A 13680-nucleotide genomic window follows, 5' to 3' on the forward strand; every position below is an offset into this window, starting at 1 on the left:
ACAAAAATAACAGGACTCAATTCCTCAATAAAAAGACATAGACTAACAGACTGGTTATGTAAACAGGACCCAACTTTCTGCTGCATACAGGAAACCCACCTCAGGGATAAAGACAGACAATACCTTAGAGCAAAAGGCTGGAAAACAATTTTCCAAGCAAATGGTCCAAAGAAACAAGCAGAAGTAGTCATTCTAATATCGAATAAAATTGACTTTCAACCTAAAGTTCTCAAAAAAGATAAGGAGGGACACTTACTCATCAAAGGTAAAATCTTCCAAGATGAACTCTCAATTCTGAACATCTATGCTCCAAATGCAAGGGCATCCACATTCATTAAAGAAACTTTCTAAAACTTAAAGCACACACTACACCTCACACAATAATAGTGGAAGACTTCAACACCCCACTCTCATCAATGGACAGATCCTGGAAAGAGAAACTAAACAGAGACACAGTGAAACTAAAGGAAATTATGAAACCAATAGACTTAACATATTTGTAGAACATTCTTGCACGCACTCAACTGGCCAGGAAGAACGACGCTGCAACAGGATCCTTCTGCACACGTTTATTGGGAGAGCATTGATTGCATAGGCGAAAGAAGAACAACGAACAAGAGAAATGATGCTGCTTATATACCCCTCCATGTGACGTGTCAGCTCCTGATTAGCTGCTCACTCATCACCCCACTACTACGCCCCGGGATGGGCAGTGACTTGGCACAAATTTACTCTTGCACCTGCGCACATTACTTGTTTACCAGTTAGGCACAGCGGAGGAGGCTCATGATGGCAATTGCTCATGGCTCCCCACAGAACATTACATCCTAAAACAAAAGGATATACCTTCTTCTCAGCACCTCTTGGTACCTTCTCCAAAATTGACCATATATTGAGGCAGTCACAAAACAGGCCTCAGCAGGTACAAAAACATTGTAATAATCCCATGCACCCTATTAGATCACCACGGACTAAGGCTGATCTTCAATACAACATAAATAATAGAAAACTCACATACATGTGGAAGCTGAACAACACTCTACTCAATGATAACTTGATCAAGGAAGAAATAAATAAAGAAATTCAAGACTTTTTAGAGTTTAATGAAAATGAAGCCACAACATACCCAAACTTATGGGACACAATGAAAGCACTCCTAAGAGGAAAACTCATAGCTCTGAGTGCCTCCAAAAAGAAACTGGAGCGGCGAGCATACACTAGCAGCTTGACAGCACACCTAAAAGCTCTAGAATAAAAGGAAGCAAATTCATCAAAGAGGAGCAGAAGGCAGGAAATAATCAAACTCAAGACTGAAATCAACCAAATAGAAACAAAAAGAACTATACAAAGAATCAACAAAACCAGGAGCTGGGTCTTTGGGAAAATCAACAAAATACATAAACCTTTAACCAGACTAACTAGAGGACACAGAGACAGTATCCAAATTAATTAAATCAGAAATGAAAAGAGAGACATAACAACTGAAACTGTAGAAATCCAAAAAATCATTAGATCCTATTACAAAAGTTTATACTCAACTAAATTGGAAAATCTGGATGAAGTGGACAATTTTCTAGGCACATACCAGGTGCCAAAGTTAAAACAGGATCAGATAAACCATCTAAATAGTCCAATAACCCCTAAAGAAATAGAAGCAGTCATTAGTAGTCTCCTAATTTAAAAAAAAAAAAAAGGACCAGAACCAGATGGGTTTAGTGGAAAATTCTATCAGACCTTCAGAGACCTAACACCAATACTTTTCAAACTATTCCACAAAAAAGAAACAGAAGGAACACTATCCAATTCATTCTATGAATCCACAGTTACTCTTATACCGAAACGACACAAAGACCCAACAAACAAAGAGAACTTCAGACCAATCTCCCTTATGGACATTGATGCAAAAATACACAATAAAATTCTTGCCAAATGAATGCAACAACACATCAAAATGATCATTCACCACAATCAAGCAGGCTTCATTCCAGGGATGCAGAGATGGTTCAATATGCAGAAATCCATCAACATAATCCACTACAAGGCTAATGATTGTTGGTTCCTGGTTTTGTTGTTGTTGTTGTTGTTGTTGTTGTTAGTGGTGGAATTATGTTTGTGTGGCTATCTTCTTTTGGGTTAGGTGAAAGAAGACTACTTTCTTGTTTTTTCTAGGGTATAGTTTCCTTCCTTGTGTTGAATTGTGTAGGGCTGGATTTGTGGAAAGATATTGTGTAAACTTAATTTTCTTATGGAATACTTTGGTTTCTCCATCTATAGTTATTGAGAATTTTGCTAGGTATAGTAGCCTGGGATGGCATTTGTGTTCTCTTAGGGTCTGTATGAGATCTGCATGGTACTGGAACAGTGACAGACAGGTAGATCAATGGAACAGAATGGAAGACCCAGAAATGAACCCACACACCTATGGTCACTTGATCTTTGACAAAGGACCCAAAACGATCCAGTGGAAAGAAGACAGCATCTTCAACAAATGGTGCTGGCTCAATTGATGGTTAGCATGTAGAAGAATGTGAATTGTTCCATTCTTATCTCCTTTTACAAAGCTCAAGTCTAAGTGGATCAAGGAACTCCACATAAAACCAGAGACACTGACACTTACAGAAGAGAAAGTGGGGAAGAGCCTCAAAGATATGGGCACAGGGGGAAATATTCCTGAACAGAACACCAATGGCTTGTGCTGTAAGATCAAGAATCAAGAAATGGGACCTCATACAATTGCAGAGCTTCTGTAAGGCAAAGGACACTGTCAGTAAGACCAAAAGGCAACCAACAGATTGGGAAAAGATCTTTACCAGTCCTAAATCCGAAAGGGGTCTAATATCCAAAATATAAAGAACTCAAGAAGTTGGACTCCAGAAAACCAAACATCTCTCTTTAAAAATGGAGTACAGAGCTTAAACAAAGAATTCTCACCTGAGGAATACTGAATGGATGAGAAGCACCTAAAAAAATGTTCAACATCCTTAGTCATCATGGAAATGCAAACCAAAACAACCCTGACACTCCACCTCATACCAGACAGAATGACTAATATCAACAACTCAGGTAACAGCAGATGTTGGTGAGGATGTGGAGAAAGAGGAGCGCTCCTTCATTGCTGGTGGGACTGCAAGCTGGTACAACCAGTCTGGAAATCAATTTGTCAGTTCCTCAGAAAATTGGACATAGTTCTACGAGAAGATCCAGCAATACCTCTCCTGGGCATAACCCAGAAGATGCTCCAACATGTAAAGACACATGCTCCACTATGTTCATAGCAGCCTTATTTATAAATAAGAAACTGGAAAGAACCCAGATGTCCCTCAACAGAGGAATGGATACAGAAAATGTGTTACATTTGCTCAATGGAATACTACAGAGCTATTAAAAACAAAGAATTTATGAAATTCTTAGACAAATGGATGGATCTAGAGGATATCATCCTAAGAGAGTAACCCAATCACAAAAGAACACATATGATATGCACTCCCTGATAAGTGGATATTAGCCCAAAAGGCAGAGTCCTTCTTAGAAGGGGAACAAAATACTCATGGAAGGAGTAACAGAGACAAAGTTCAGAGCAGAACCTGAAGAAATGACCATCCAGAGACTGCACTACTTGGGGATCCATCCCATAAGCAACCACTACACCTAGATACTATGGCAGATGCCAACAAAAGCCTGCTGACAGAAGCCTGATATAGCTTTCTCCTGAGGGGCTCTGCCAGTGCCTGGCAAATACAGAAGTGGATGCTCACAATCATTCATTGGATCGAGCGCAAGGTCCCCAATGAAAGATCTAGAGAAAGTACCCAAGGAGCTTAAGTGGTTTGAAGCCCCATAGGAGGAACATCAATATGAATTAACCAGTGCCCCCAGAGCTCCTTGGAACTATACCATCAATCAAAGAAAATACATGGTGGAACTTGTGGCTCTAGCTTTATATGTGGCAGAGAATGGCCTAGTCTGTCATCAATGGGAGGAGAGGCCCAGTCTTGTGAAGGTTCTATGCCCCAGTATAGGGGAATGCCAGGACCAGGAATGGGAGTGGGTGGGTTGGGGAGCAGGGGGAGGGGGAAGGGATAGGGGATTTTTGGAGGGGAAACTAGGAAAGGGGATAACATTTGAAATGTAAATTTAAAAATCTAAAAAAAAAAGATGCTAAAAAAAAGAAAAAAGAATGCAATGTGAAAAATCAAACAAACAAACAAAAAAAGAGTGGGGGGATAGAAGTGAGCAAGCTGGAAGGGTCAAGGTCACCACAAGAAGACTTATAAAGTCAACTTACCTAGGCCCGTGGGGGTTCACAGAGACTGGGCCACCAACAAGGGATCATGCAGGGGCTGGATCCAGACACATTTGTAGCAGATGTGAAGCTTGGTCTTCATGTGGGACCCTAACACGTGAAGTGTGGACTGTCTTAGTCTCTGTTTCTTGTCATTGGATCCCCTTCCAGATACTTGACTACCTGGTTGGGCCTCAGTGGGAGAGGATGTACCTAGTCCTGCTGGGACCAGATGTCTCAGGGTGGGGTGGTATTCAAGGGGGCCTTCTCCTTTGAGGAGAAGGGCAGAGGACAGTGGGGGAGGGATTTGTAAGGATGGACCTGGGAGGGCTGTGATCAGGAGATAAAGTGAATAAAAAAAATAAATTATTAGAGAAAAAAAAAAGGTGAAAGAGAGCGAAGGGAAGTGACACTTTCTATCACTGACAAAGCAATACAGTTGTGCTTCCTGTCTGAAATATCTATAGAAACTCAAATCTGTGGATGCTCAAATACCTTACATTAAACAAACAAACAAACAAAAAACTGTAGCATTTGCACATAACCTTCCCTTGGTATACTCATTGTTTTGTGGCTACATTATTATTATTTTATTATTATTATTATTATTATTGGTGGCGGTGGTACTGGTGTTGATGCTGGTGCTGGTGGTAGTGGTTATTTTATTTATTTACATTTCAAATGGTGTTTCTCTTCCCGGTTTCTCCTCCACAAACCTTTACCTCATCTGCCCTCCCCCCTGCCTCTATGAGGGTGCTCTCCCACCACCCACCCACACCCACTTCACCACCCTAACACCCCCCTACCCCGGGGCATCAAGCTTCCTCAGGACTAAGGGCTTCCCCTCCCATTGATGCCAGATAAGGCCATCCTCTGCTACATATGCACTGGAGCCATGGGTTGCTTCATGTGTACTTTTTGGTTGGAGGTTTAGTCCCCGGGAGCTCTGGGGGATACAGTTAGTTGATATTGTTGTTCTTTCTATGGGGTTGCAATCCCCTTTCGCTCCTTCAGACTTCCCCCAACTCTTCCATTGGGATCCCCTTGCTTAGTATGATGGTTGGCTGTGAGCATCCACATCTGTGTTGGTCAGGTGCTGGAAGAGCCACTCAGGGAACAGCTATACCAGGCTCCTGTCACCAAGAAAACTTGGCATTAGCAATAGTGTCTGGGTTTGGTGTCTGCAGATGGGATGGATCCCTAGGTGGGTAAGTCTCTGGATGGCCTTTCCTTCAGTCTGTGCTCCACTCTTTGTCCCTGGATTTCCTTTAGACAGGAACAATTCTGGGTTAAAATTTTTGAGATGGGTGGGTGGCCCCATCCCTCAACCAGTAGACGTGTCTATTAACTGGGTTCTACACCTTCTATCTCCCCTTTGTTGGATATTTCAGCTAATGTGATCTCCACAGGGTCCTGGGAACCTCTTGCTTCCCTGGCATCCTGGACTTTCTGGTTGCTATTCCCAATTCCTCATCCCCCACTGCTACACACCTCCATTCAATTTTCTGACCCTTTGAACTTCTCCCTCTCATCTCTTCCCACACCTAATCCCCTCCCCCACCTTTCCCCTCCCCCTGCTCTCTGCCTCCCAGGTCCTTCCCTCCCTCTACCTCCCATGATTATTTTGTTCCCCCTTCTAAGTAGGACTTAAGTATCCACACTTTGGTCTTCCGTCTCCTTGAGCTTCATAGGTTCTGTGAGTTGGATCATGGGTATTCTAAGCTTTTGGGCTAATAACCATTATCAGTGAGTACATAATATCCATTACAAGGTAAATACTCTAAATAGCAACTGTATCCATTGTTATGTATGTTGGTTAGAGTTTTGTCAATTTGACTTAATCTAGAGTGACCTGGGTAGAAGGAACCTCAATTGGGGGAAAAATGACCCCATTAGTTTGCCTTGGAAGCAAATCTCCGATAGCATTTTTGTTTTTCTGTTTGTTTTGTTTTGATTTGATTTGCCCTGATTGACTGGTGTAGGAGGGCCCAACCCACTTCGGGCAGTTCCACCCCCCTGGGCTGATGGTTCTGTGTGAAGTAAAAAAAAAAAAAAAAAGGCAGACTGAGAAAGCCATGGAGGCCAAGTCAGTGAGCAGCATTCTTCCATGCCATTTGCTTCAGTTTGTGCCTTCAGTTTCCTGCTTTGGGTGTCTGCCCTGACTTCCCTTCTTCATCACGGACTGTGATCTGGGTGAGTAAGCCAAAGAAACTCTTTCCTCTCCAGGTTGCTTTTGCTTGTGGTGTTTTATTACAGCAGCAGAATCCCAAGTAGAGCATCAGGTTAGGAGTCTTACCTTTTAATACAGGCAACACACACACACACATACATACATACATACATACATACATACGTATGTATATTTCTGTTTGTGGTTTGTCAAATCTATTAAAACAGAACCCACAAACACTGAAGACTTGCTCCATTTCAGTTCTTTAGACATCACTAAGGCCATCCTGGTTAACAGAACTTTTGACTTCACCCCTCGGCTCCTCACGCCTGGGAATATCAGCACCCACTTTTCATTAGCCATCCCCCATTGCATCCCTTGCCAGCCTGCCACTGCCAGGCCATTTAGAACTGTGGTTGAATGCAGGTAGAATATAAAAGAAGTGGGGTAGAATCCAGACACCCAGGTCTTCAAATGGGGCCACAGCAGGTTCTTAATATTTTTGAGGCATGAAGGCATTTTTCTCTGAAGCTTATTCTCATTAATCTTATTCTCTCTCTCTCTCTCTCTCTCTCTCTCTCTCTCTCTCTCTCTCTCTCTCTCTCTTTCTCTTTCTCATCTTCCCATATTTCATAAAAAACTGAAGTAGTACAAAAACTCATGCCAGATGTTCATGTATATCTCAGCATGTATATGAAAAAGAAACGTTTGGAGAGGACTTGGACCTTGTCAGGCCAAGCTATAGGAAGAGAAAATGAGACATGAAAGAATGAAGGAAAGGATAATGTAGAGAAACATTCAGCAGAAGAGTTCCCATGAGAGCTAGGATGCAGAGATGGTCATTGGAGTTAGGCACAAAAGATGTCCAAGCATCCTGCCCAAAGAGACTAGAACTATCTATACTGTATATTATCTCAGACTTATAGAAAAAGAAGACTCGAAGATTCAGGATAGGCAAGAGAACAGATCTACAAGGCCAGAGTGGAAACAAAACTCAGTGATATTGTACAAAAGTCAGGATATTTGATAAACTGAGCTGCAGACAACAGGTATGTCAGCCCCAAGGCACTGAAGTTCATTATCTTTATATAAGTTGCCCCCTAAAGAAAGGTGCATGAGGCTGAGTTGGATCGGCTTGGATTGGAATGTACTAAATTGAATCAAATCAATCTCCAGTGGCTGAGGAGACAGTCAATTCCCAATAACCACAAACAGATTCAGAAACAAACAAACAAAAAAAAAATGGAATAACTTTCCACATTCTGAGAACAGGTTGGAAGGGGGAAAAGAAAACATTTGATTTCTTAATCACAAGCTTTGGCTGCAAACATCTTATGTTTGAATGTCTGAAAATAGTGTTTTGTCTGCCAACTTTCTGTTTTGCACAACTGCCCAAATGGGTTACAGCTGTTTAATTCAAAACCCTAATTCTAAAGCAAGCTCATGGCTCGGTCGGTCCAGAGCCTTGAGTTCCACTGGGAACTTTACTTCACTCTCCTTTTTGTTTTTTTATTTTGTTTTTGTTTTGGGGGTTTGGGGATTTTTTTGTTTGTTTGTTTTATGTGTTTGAGGGAGGGGTATTTCACATTGTTCTTTCAAAAAATGGATTCCTTAGTAAACCAGAGTTATATATTTCACTAAATTCACTCTATGACTACCTAGGTGAGTTGTAGAAATTCCACTCTTTTGTTAGAAATACCTTTACCTTAGATAGGACTCAGAATATGTCTATATAAGTATGGTAGGAATACAAATAAGTTATTATAATCATCAAAATAACAACAACAACAACAACAACAATAATAATAACAGTGGGAAAACTCTCTAGTTCAGTAATGGTTTTTCTTGGACTCATTTAATCGCCCCTATACACTAAGATCTTCTAGATTTTCTCACAAGCCTTTTGTTTCTGCAATGACCATATTGAGAATCCAAGCCACAGGGTAATATTATATCTCACATGGGCATAAGACATGAAGCGTCCTACTATAGGAAAGAAGGAAGACCTGAGTAAGGGCTTTATGAAGTCTGGCTTCAGATCCAGGGTCTGAAAGGTTGCTGTTGTGAGGCTCATCTGCAGTGGAATGGAGGATGAATTCTGCTCTTGAAGTGTTTTTATTGGATTAAAGTCTATCCCAGTAGGTTGGTGGGAAAATGAGCTCAAGAAGCCATGTACTCGTTGGCTAATTGGAAAAGTCAGTGCTTGTGTGTCATTCAGCATCACCATCCAGTTCAACCTATGTATTCAGACCTCTATGAACTTTTAAAGCAACGAATTGGGCTTTTGTAGAAAGCCAAATGTCACCATAATCATTCTGCTAAATTAGAGCTGGGTTCTGATGCAAAGTAGCGTTATATACTCAAAGAAACTGAGAAAAACAATGAGGAGTGGCATTTAAGTATGATTGTTGATGCTTAACCTAGAGACTAAGAAAAGTTTCCAGCATCAGATTATCAAAGGACACTAGATTTATAAATATCCTGGTAATGTTTGGGTTTCCTAGGTCAGGATCAAGGATGTTCACAATCAGGATCAAGATTGGAATCAGGCTTTTTCTCTGAGGGACGAGGGCATTAACTCAGAAGAGTAAAGAGAAGACAGAGGTCACGAGCAAAGGCAGGTGCAGCTATTTGAGCCTTTGTAAGCCTTGCGCTTGTATGATCTCCTGAAGATCACAGGAGAAGGGCTTATTTAGAAAGTTATACGTTTCAGAATTGAATAGTATATGTAGACTCTCCATCAGAGATTTTTGAATTTACTTTGCACAGGGATCACCTAAGGAAGGGTTTGAAGTTTCACGATATTTCAACTACATTTCTAAGCAGCACTTCTGCTATTCAACCTTGGACCACGCTGTGAAAAACAAGGACATAACAGTGGTTCTCAAGTCTGGCTCGGTATTAGCTTTGAATCATGTTGATTTCCATCCAAGGCCATTCCCTAGAAGAGATCTTGATAGGTTTCAGTGTTAAAAAGCTCAACTAGCTTATATGTAATTTGGACACTCATCTGAAACTATGCCTCCATTGTCTCTCAAGTGAGTTTCAAAAGAATTTTTAAAAAATATTTCTTCTAACTTTGGATTTCTCAATGAATTCTCTACTGATGGGTCTAGGTTTTATAAATTTTCAGAATACTAAACTTTATCATCTTGTCTTCAACTGCAAACTATTTCAGGGAGATAAATATTGTCTAATCTTCTGTTTGTAGTTAGACTTGAAAGTGCTAACATTATGAGTCTCATATTTTTTATTTTGCTTTTAACATTTAAAAATCACTGCAAACGTTTTTTTCTAAAGTATGTTCTCACCATGATAGACAGTTTAGGAATTTATATTTTCTTGTAGTTTTTTTTAAAAGCTCCTTGTCAGCAGCAGCCTTCTCTCAAACCACATCTACTGTGTTCACTTACTTGTGTTGCTTGGCTTGTGCCCTAATGGCCTGTCTGTTCTCTCATTACCCTCCTAGGCTGGAGCTAGCCCCAGTTGAACATTCTTAGGAAGTTGATGTCTTGTTTAGCTCCACATACTTCTCTTCTTAGAGAGAGGGGGGCAAATGAGGATAACTGTCTGCTAAGGGATGCGCAGAGGACACAGATAATCCATCGCCCTATCGGGACAATCATGTGTGAGAAGAGGATCCAAGAACAGTCTTTCCACTTACATCAACCATTCTCTAAGTCTGGCTCCTTTCCAGCACCTATTCCTATTTCACCTCCTATTTTCTATCATTCCAGAACAGACGGGTTGCATCAGTTAAAAAGCTAGCTTAAGAAGACTTTGACTCTCTGGCTGATCCCCATCCCACCCCAGTTGCTACCAGTCTATACTACAATGTAACCTTAGGCACTGTGCCTACACTTAAAGTAGGAGGCACCAAAAGGGTCCAAGTTACTTGGTGAAATGTGAATGGCTTAGTGTCTCTTAAGCAGAAATGAGGTAAATATATGTTCTTTAATTCACAAGTGTGTTAAAGTAAAAATTAGTCCAAGCGTGCTATTTCTCAAAGGACACTGGTGTTTTTTAGACTGAAGATCCCTGCTCCACAGTGAGTAGTAATTCTTGTGTTCCAAGGTTTTGTTTTGTTTTGTTTTTCATCAAGTGATTTTTCCCTATATTTGAAAATAGATTTTCTCCTTCACATAATATATCCTAATTATGGTTTTTCTCCCATCTCCTCCTCCCAGTTTTTCTCCACTTCCCCTCCCATTGGTATCTACTCCCCTTCTGCCTCCCATTGAAAAAAAATGAGCAAGCTTCTAAGGGATAATAATAAAATAAAATAAAATAAAATAAAATAAAACCAAACAAAAACTAACAAACCAGAATTTCACAAAAGAAACACACAGGAAAAGAAACCAAGAGAAGGCACAAGAAACAGAAAGCCACTCATTTGCATACTCATAAATCCTATAATAGTACTAAACTAGAAGCCATGATGCGTACACAGAAGACCTGGTACTGCCATGTAGGCCTTGTGCATGCTGCCTCTGTCTCTGAGTCATATGAGCTTTGATTAAGTTGATTTAGATGGTCTTGCTTTTCTTGGTGTCCTCCATTCCCTCTGGCACTTCACTCTTCCTGCCTCCTCTTCCACAAGGTTGCCTGAGTCCTGTCTGGTACAAGGGAGTTGATGAATCCATACCAGTTCAGGCTGATTGCTCCTTGGTCTCTATCTGCATATTGCCTGGGGATGGATGCTACATCATCAGCTTCTCTGATAATCACTGAGCAAGGCAATGATCTAAGAAGTTAGCAGCCTGTCAAGAAGAGTTATTTTCTTGCTACGTTTTGTCTTGTCTGTTTGTTGTTGTGCTTTCAGAATAATAGTATTTGGTTTTGCCTTACATCCCTGTGCTATCCAGTCTCGGATTCTTGATCATCCAGACACAGTGATCTAACAGTGTTTCTCATCTCATTGAGGCTGCATTGTTTTAATAAATGTGAAACAGAGGCCGAGAGAGAGAGAGAGAGAGAGAGAGAGAGAGAGAGAGAGAGAGAGAGAGAGAGAGTGCATCCCACATTATAAGCAAAGCACCTTCTTAAAATGGATCTCCTATTTCTGTATATAAACACGAGTTACATTTTTCTATGGGTTAAGTTTGTTTACAAAGATTGAAAGGCACCATATGAAGATCATCATCAATAAGCCCAATTTTACTCAAAATAACCCCCAGTCAATTATAACTCCATGATCTTTAACTTATTTGTTCCTTATTATTTTATGATCTTCAACCAAGAAGTTCGCCTACTCTCATAGCACAAAAAGGCATTTTGGACCTCTCTACCTTTCTTTCTCTCTCTCTCTCTCTCTCTCTCTCTCTCTCTCTCTCTCTGTGTGTGTGTGTGTGTGTGTGTGTGTGTGTATCTAATAGAATAAATCATCAAGTTCCTCTTTCTCATCTGTGGTGGATTAAATGAGAATGGCCCCCATAAGCTCTTATATTTGAATGCTTACCCAACAGGGTTTGGCTCTATTTAAAAGGATTAGAGGGTGTGACTTTATTAGAGGAGGTCTGTGGATGGGGGTGGGCATTGGTGTTTCAAAAGCCCATGCAAAACCCAGCGACTCTCCCCAACTTTGGATCAGGATGTAGCTCTCTGCTACTTCTCCCGTGCCTGCTTATCTGTCACCATACTCCCATGTGGACAATGAATTAAATCTCTGAAACTGAAAGCAAGCCCTAAGTTTCTTTCACAAGAGTTGCCACGGTCATGGTGTCTCTTCACAGCAATAGAATAGATCTGAATGTTGGATTTTACCTGACTCCCCTCTTATCTTGTCTCCTAACAATATAGCAAGTTGGATATAGCCTGGGCTCACCCAGGTTGGCCTTAGTTGACGCTGTCAATTGTTTGGTATTGTAACTACTAAGGCTGTCAAGAGCAAGACAGAGTCAATTCTACACTGACTAATCAGAATGTGGTTCCCAACTGAAGCTCACTAACTAGAAGGCTTTGGTAGCATAGCACTTTAATTAATAACTCTTGGAAACAAGAAATTCTCTTTTGGGAAATGGCTGGGCCATCAACTGGTAAATGAAGTGGAAAAAAAAAACTAGCACAGATATTGAAATCAGAGTTTATTTATTGTTCAGGCTTTGCTCTAAGTATATGTATTTATTGTGTTCTCCCATACAACCCTTGAACTGATAGAAAAGGAATGCATAAGGACATTTTTCCCCCAAACAATGAAAGAGCCTGATGTGGTAGAACACACCTTTGACCTCAGCCCTGGGAAGGAGAGGTAGCTGAATCTCTATGTGTTCATGGCCAGTCTAGTCTTCAGAGCCAGTCAGGAATACATAGGGGAACTATCTCAAAGAAAACAAAATAATGAAGGAAAGGATCCTGGCAGCATTAGAAGAGAAGTTTTCAAAACCTTCAGAGAAATTAGTTTCACAAGTGTTCAAGGAGGCAGTTAAGCCAGGCACAATTCCAAACAAATATGAATTGTAGAGGAAAAAAAAAGACACTGCATTTGTTTCATGCACCGCTGTCCCGTTGCTTTTCTCTAGATGAAAGAAATACAATTTATTTTTCTCTAATTTCAGTATTTTCTTGATAATTTCTTAGCATTGCAGCCAGCTTTCTGGATAACTCATCGGAGTTCAGTTTTAATTACCTTGTTGACAGTCAGCTCTCATTTGAGAGTGAGGTGATAGGAGAGCTCTATTCCCATGGATGAGTAGTGCTATCTAGAAGGCTTTAATTTAGCATTAGTAGTCAAAGTCAGCACGATTCTTAGACACCTTTGATTTGAGGGAAAGGAGACCTTAAGTTGTTGCATATTAATAGCCATATTTGCAAGGTAAAAGGGTGGGACGTACTACAAACAAACAGAGATAAAGAACAAATATAGAAAGATGCAGAACAAAGAGATAAAAAGTATTTAAAATATAATAGAAAAGAATGCCAGTGAGGATTTATCTAGGAGATCTAATATCTGTCTGACAGAATTTCTGGAATGACAAATTAGAGAAGGTGGAAGGAGGAACTTTGGGATACAAATTTCTAGAACAAAGAAAATGGATCACTGACTGAATGGGTTGCTCAAGGCTCAGCTAACTGAATGGAAAAGACAGTTCTATTTTGTTTTCCATTATATAAAAAAGAATCTGAGGTAATCATGCTAGAAAAAGGAACAACACTTTGGGTCTTCTTTTGGTCCTTTTAGTACATTTCAATTTTTCATTCATCTGTTGATGGACATCTATGCTGATTCACT

This window comes from Mus musculus, chromosome 19 (genome assembly GCF_000001635.26).
Source record: "Mus musculus strain C57BL/6J chromosome 19, GRCm38.p6 C57BL/6J".
Lineage (NCBI taxonomy): Eukaryota > Metazoa > Chordata > Mammalia > Rodentia > Muridae > Mus > Mus musculus.